Genomic DNA, 6,843 nt, shown 5'->3' on the forward strand with positions numbered 1-6,843 from the left:
TATTTCCCTCTTCAAGTACCAGGGGGAATGCACCTGCATATGAGAAATTATCCAGGGCTCGCTGGCTTTGCCGACTCATTTTCTCCACTTTTTGGTGCTGTGACAGGGAGTGGACACGCAAGAGGTCAATGCCATCGGCTGGGTAAAGAATGCAGACACCAGCCTCTTTATCTAGCAGGTACAGATGCGGTGATAGGGATTTGGACAGCCACACTTCAGGCTGCTGCCTGTCATATAGCGTGACAGGCGAGGGAAGCAGTTAGCGGCATCCTTCAGCCATAGTGCATACCTTCAAGAGAGCAGGTGCGCGCTGGTGCTGGTGCTGGGGGGGGGAGAAGAGTGGATGCACGGCGCTGGCGACAGCATCCGGAGTTCAGGAGGGGTGGAGGGTGTGGGAGAGGAGGCTTCCGCATCGGTCAGTACAGTTCCCCTGCTGGGTCACCGCTCACACGCACCGTGCAGAAAGTAGAGGGAGGGGGAGAAAAGTAGAGAGAGGGGGAGGGAAGGTTACATTTTTATATTTAAAAAAAACTTCAAAAGGGTGCAGGGGATTGTCTGCTGGCTCGGGCCCCCCAAGCTGCTGGGCCCCATAGCAGCTGCATCCCCTGCACCCTCTATAGTTACGCCACTGCCCCCCTGTTGTAGGTTCAATTTCTTGAGCTGGGGAGGGAGAATATATACACATCGGGGTCGATTTCATCATAGTTCATTCTCCTAAAAACCCATTTCCATAAATTCCTGGCTTGTTTAAGAAATGGAGGAGATCTTTGACTTCCCTCCTTCATCAGGATTGCCTGCAGGGGAGATTGACCAAAGGCCGCTTTATAAATGAATTTAGAAAGATCATCTAAGCACTCGTCCTCCTTGACCCAGCTCACTAAATGGGTCATTTGGGCAGCATGATAGTATAGTTTGAAATTGGGCATGGCAACGCCACCTCTGTGCCCCTCTCTACTTAGTGAGGACATTTTTATTCTAGGTGTTTTATTCCTCCAAATAAAGGACGAGATCACACAGTTGATCCTCCCAAAGACATTGTCCCGAATGGGGGTAGGTGACTGCAAACGTATATAAAGGAGCTTTGGCAAGATCAACATTTTGACCAGGTTTACCCGTCCAATTACTGTCAATGGAAGTCTCTGCCAACTTTTACACTTAATTTTAATTTTATCTATTATGGGGTCGAGATTGTCCTTAATGAAGTCGGCAGACTTTTTAGATATAATTATCCCAAGATACTTTAATTTATCTGCTCCCCACATCATTAGTTAAAAGGAGGTGTGATTTATTTTAATTTATTGTTAGGCCAGAATACTGCCAGAATTCCTGAATACTATCAATAGCTAGGGAGTTGATTTACATAATCAGCCTATCAATAAATCATTTGCATAAAGAGAGATGATATTACCGCCAATTCCCACCTCACCTAGGCCCTTATTCTGATCGGTGCGGCCCGATCAGAAATATGCGGTGATGTCCGTCTTGGCGAATCCCCGCCTTCCGTACGGATCGCCACCTCCGTCCGTATGCGGATATGTGGCGGTCCGCATGAATGTGGACGGGGATACGCCTCCTCCATGGTGGGAGCAGCCCCTGCATTCGATGGTCGCCGAACATCGAATGCAGGGCCGCACGCTCCACCAGGTCCCGCAACACAAGACCACACGGACACTTGTCCGTGTGAAATCTTGTATGGGGGCGGGCAGCTGACATCCGGCGATGTCAGATGCCCGCCCCGTACCCACGCGTCACGGCCTCATTACCATGCATACGCCCCGCGTTTGCATGGGAACGCCCATGAAACGCGGGGCGTATGCATAGGGTAATGAGGATAAGTAGCCCCTCACGCCCCTCTACGCCCACTGTGCGGCGTATAAAGAATCCATGCGGCGAAATCGCCTGCACATGCGCAGAGTGACCTCTGCACATGCGCAGACGATAAACATCGGCGGGCCGTACGCAAGCGGAAATATCCGCACCGATCAGAATAAGGGCCCTAGTGTTGCTCTCAGTTTACAAGCAATTGGTTCTATCGCTACTGCGAACAGCAAAGGTGAAAGGGGGCACCCTTGACGAGTACCTCGTAGCAGAGGGAACGAGTCGGAGATATACCCGTTGACAAGAATTCTTGCTGTAGGAGATTTGTATACCAGAAATACCCGGTCTATAAACTTAGGACCCAACCCAAAAGCCATCAAAACTTGTCTCAAATAAGGCCATTCCACCAAGTCGAAGGCCTTATTAGCATCAAACGATGCAATCGCTACATTACTACCAGATATCTCTGCCATCTGGAGATATGGAAAAACTTGATGCAGATTAATGGCAGTGGATTTTCCACTCATGAATCCGTTTTGGTCCAGGTGTACAATTTTATTGATTACACTATTAAGTCTGTTTGCCAAGGCGTAGATCTTGGCATCGACAGAAATCAGGGAAATTGGCCTGTAAGAGTCGACCAGTGCAGGGTCCTTACCACTTTTAGGAATGACAGTGATGATGGCTTCCGACATTGTGTTTTTTAATTTACCCTCAAGTTCCATTTCCTAGAAAAGATGTAATAACCTTGGGGCAAGAATCCCTCCAGATTGTTTGTATATCTCTCCCGGTAGCCCATCTATCCCTGGGGCTTTATTCGACGGAAGAGACTTAATCACATCCTCCACCTCCTGAATGGTGAGCGGAGAGTCCAATAGACTACTATCCTCCGGTGACAACATGGGAAAGTCGATGTTACTTAAATAGTTTACAATGTCATTTCTCCCATGGTTTAATTTAGATTGGTATACTTTACTGAAATGAGCCATGAATGTCTCAGCTATCTCGGATGGGGTTATCCGCAATTCTCCATTATCTGAATATATTTTTGCTACTATGTTTGAAGATTTATCAATTTTGGAGAGGTAGGCCATATATCTACCTGCTCTATCAATATTTAAATAAAATTGATGTGATTGGAGATGTTGGAGATGTTGGAGATGTTCAACCCACCCTCGTTGTGCCGCCAGCCATTCTAGTCTTATTGGTTCAGTTTTTTCAGATAAGTATCTCTGCTCCTTCTCTACCATTTTAGTTTCCAATATTTAGGCTACTTCTCTGGTTTTCCTTTTTACTATTGATATTTTTTTCATCAGACTTCCTCTAAGGACTGCCTTCAATGCATCCCAGACCACTGTGGGGCTCGCCGAGTCTGTATTCACCTTAAAGAACTCATTAGCTTCGACACTCAATTCCTCTGTATTGCTGAATTGAGTCAACCAGGGGGGGTGGAATCTCCAATACCTAAAACCCAGCTGCAAGTTAGAGTCTATTTGCATCAGTATAGAAGAGTGGTCGGATATACCACGAGGCTTATACTCTATTGTTGAGATATTTTTAAGCAGATTTTTAGAAGTAAGGATCATATAAATTCTCGAGAATGTATTATGAGATGGAGAGTAACACGAAAATGATTGACCTTTGGATGTCTCTCCAAACATCCCACCAACCAACTTCCGTGGTAAATTCAGCAAGCATACTCTTACTACTAACATATCCCCCTTTGTTATTCCACTTATCCATACAACTGCATTAAAATCACCCATACATATGATGAAGCTATCAGGCCGTGCGGATACAAAATCTACCGCCAGTCTGAGTACCTCATAGGAGAAAGGTGGGGGGATGTATACTGCTAATATGCAATATCTAATAGAGTCAACATTCCCATCCAGGAATATATATCAACCCCTAGTGTCTATTTTGGATGCAATAAGTTCAAACACGATATTTTTCTTGATAATTATGGAAACCCCTCTAGAGGAAGAGGAAAAAAGAGTATGAAAAGACGTTCCAATCCAGGGACGCCTAAGCGCCAGTACTTTATCACCATATAAATGCGTCTCTTGCAGACAAATTATGTCGGCCGCGAGGGCCTGGCATTGTTTAAGTACCAAGGAACCCTTCATTTTCTCATTTAACCCACGCACATTCCAATTCAAGAATCCCACCATTTCCTCTCAAATACAATTTCTAACGGGTTTTCCTGCATTTCATCTGGGGGTTTCCATTTCACCCAGCACCTCAGTGACGATTGCACCGTCACCGCAGAATCTGTTTGAATCCAGATATGGTAACATGGTTGTTCTATGTTTCGCTCCACAATTTCACAAGGCTGCATGCAAAGTGCACAAACACATAGACACACAACATATAACATATACCCACTAGCCACCCCCCACCCTGTATAGCCTACCCAGCTAGGCATACCTTATTCGACCCCTCACAATCAAATAGCCCTTTCAACCCTCCAACTTTCACTAGGGGCAATTTACTATTAGTTATGTTTACCTTAGGCAGGCCCATCCCTTCGGAGGCTCCATTCTTATTATTATTTATTTTAGTTTCACCCGCCCCCAACCCCCCTCCCCCCTTCCCACGCCCGTGTACATGATGAACAATATTTAACCATTTTATGGTCCCTAGATATTATTCATACAGTCAAAACAACAATATCCAAACATAAGGACCGTGACAAAGTGTCCCAATGTATATCAGTTCTCTTCTTATCTCTGACCTCTAGCTCCAATCGATACCTCACACCGATATATTAGCTAGTTGCCAGTTGTCTAATGGTTGGATGATTCTTATCCAACCAGGCAGCGGCTTCCCCAGGTGCGAGGAAGAACTTGGTCTCATCCTGGGTCACGATTCTTAATTTAGTGGGATAGAGCATAGAATATTTTATATTCAGTTCTCTGAATCTCGCTTTTATATCTCTATATCTAGCTCTCTCCTTTTGCACCTCATATGGGAGGTCAGGGAATAAGGAGATTTTTTTTCCATTATGGGAAAGATCACCCATGGTTCTCGCTAATCTCAGGATATTGTCCCGATCCCTGAAGTGCAATATCTTTGCGATTAGGGTACGTGGAGGACCTCCAGGTATCGGAGCCCTGGATGGGACCCGATGTGCCCTTTCGATTGTAAAGAAGGGGGAGAGAGCCTCTGTCCCCAGGTTTTGTTTTAACCACTCTTCGATGAATTTTTCGGGCGAGCTTGCCTCCACTTTCCTCAAACCCTACAAAGCGGATATTGTTGCGGCGCAGCTGCCCCTCCATGTCGGACATCTTATTTTGGATCTCTGATAGTTTACCCGCCATGGTTTTAACCTGGGTCTGCATCGGACCAATCGTATCCTCGATCTCAGATATGCGGGTTTCCAGCTCAGATACCCTGACTCGCATTTTTTGCACGTCATCTCGCAGAAGCATAATATCTGACTGAACTTTGTTGAGTTGTTCTAATAGACGAGTCTCACAAGCATTAACTGCTTCAAGAACTTGTTGTAAAGTGACCTCTCTATGCTGTTCGGAGGTACTCCCCCCCCCCCGTTTGTAGGGGTACATTGTGGAGTGCTCTCCCGAGAGCCACTTGGATTTTTTACTTGCGTCCGCGCATACTTTTCCAGCCTTGCGGCTGCTGTGTTCTGGCCTATTTTCCCCATACTAATGAGAGGAATGTGCTTAAGTTCTGATCTTGCACTTAAAGAGGAGACTGCTTTGGGAAGGTTTATACTTTCTATTTCCCTTTACCAGATATTGTGTAGAGCCAATAAACTGTCCCGCATATAAGATACTTTTGTAATGACTTAGTTTGCACAGTCAAGATGCTTCTGAAAGTTATTTCAGGTAGTGTTCTTAATAATGTCCGAAAATGTCTGCTGTACTGCGCTTCACCACACACACTTGTGAGATATTACAATAGTTTAATACCGTTTACCAAGGTACTAGTGCCTCTAGCGGTGTTACTGATATTGATCAATAGCGTGCTTAGGTGACAAAGTATTCCCCAGCTGGTTATCACTTCTTCCAATTCAGCTGCTTATGGCTCTCCCGGCTGATTTAGCCAACATAAACAGTCAATAAAGCTCGGTATAAGACTTCTCCTCAGAGCATAAAGAACCTGCTAACCCTTAATGGACAGTCTCGGCAAAGGGAGAAGCTCATTCCACCCAGGTTTATTATCAAATCAATGAACAGTCAATTTACTATTCAAATGTGTGTGGACTTACCAGCAGTGTAAACGTTAAATCAAGCACATACCTTCCTTTAACTTCCCCCAGATGGCATTTCCATATCACTCTTCTGCTACTTGATCCACCATGCTCATCCTGCCGACTGAGAAAGTCGACCTCCCAGTTTTCTACTCCGGGTATGAAAATGGCCGACAGGGCTAGAGTGTGAGTCTGCGCCCAGAGCAGGATTCTGCTGACCTCCTTCATGGCTGCGCAACTGCAGGTGCCTCCCTGCTTGTTGATATACGCCACGGCCGTGGAGTTGTCGGACTGGACGTGTATGGCCTTGCCGTGAAGTAGACATTTTGCTTGGAGAAGAGCGTAATAGACAGCTCTTAGCTCCAGAACGTTGATCGAGAGGAGACTCTCCTGTCGTGTCCATAACCCCTGGAACTGGTGTTCCAAGGTGATTGCTCCTCAACCCCGGAAATCTACCCCAAAATGTGGAAAAAGTGAAGCGCTGTGAATACTTTCCGGATGCACTCTAGTTTAAAAAGGAATTCTGTGTGGACCAATGTTTTAGATCTTCCACAGTGGAGTTAATAATTTATGGACCTTTTACATCTTTGCATGATTTAAATATTTTTTTTAATTTCTGGTTTAACAAAGGGAGTTATTCAGACCTGGTTGCACAGCTGCAAATTCACAGAGCGGACATTTATCGATAAACTGCGCATGTGCATGGCTCGTAGTACACGGAGTGAGGTCGTCCTGCGATAAAATCGTGCTACTTTTTGATTGCTGGCCGTACGCAAGTTGATTGACAGGAAGCCGGTCTTTGGGGGTGG

This window comes from Crinia signifera, chromosome 2, assembly GCF_055691185.1.
Source record: "Crinia signifera chromosome 2, ASM5569118v1, whole genome shotgun sequence".
In the NCBI taxonomy this organism is placed as follows: domain Eukaryota; kingdom Metazoa; phylum Chordata; class Amphibia; order Anura; family Myobatrachidae; genus Crinia; species Crinia signifera.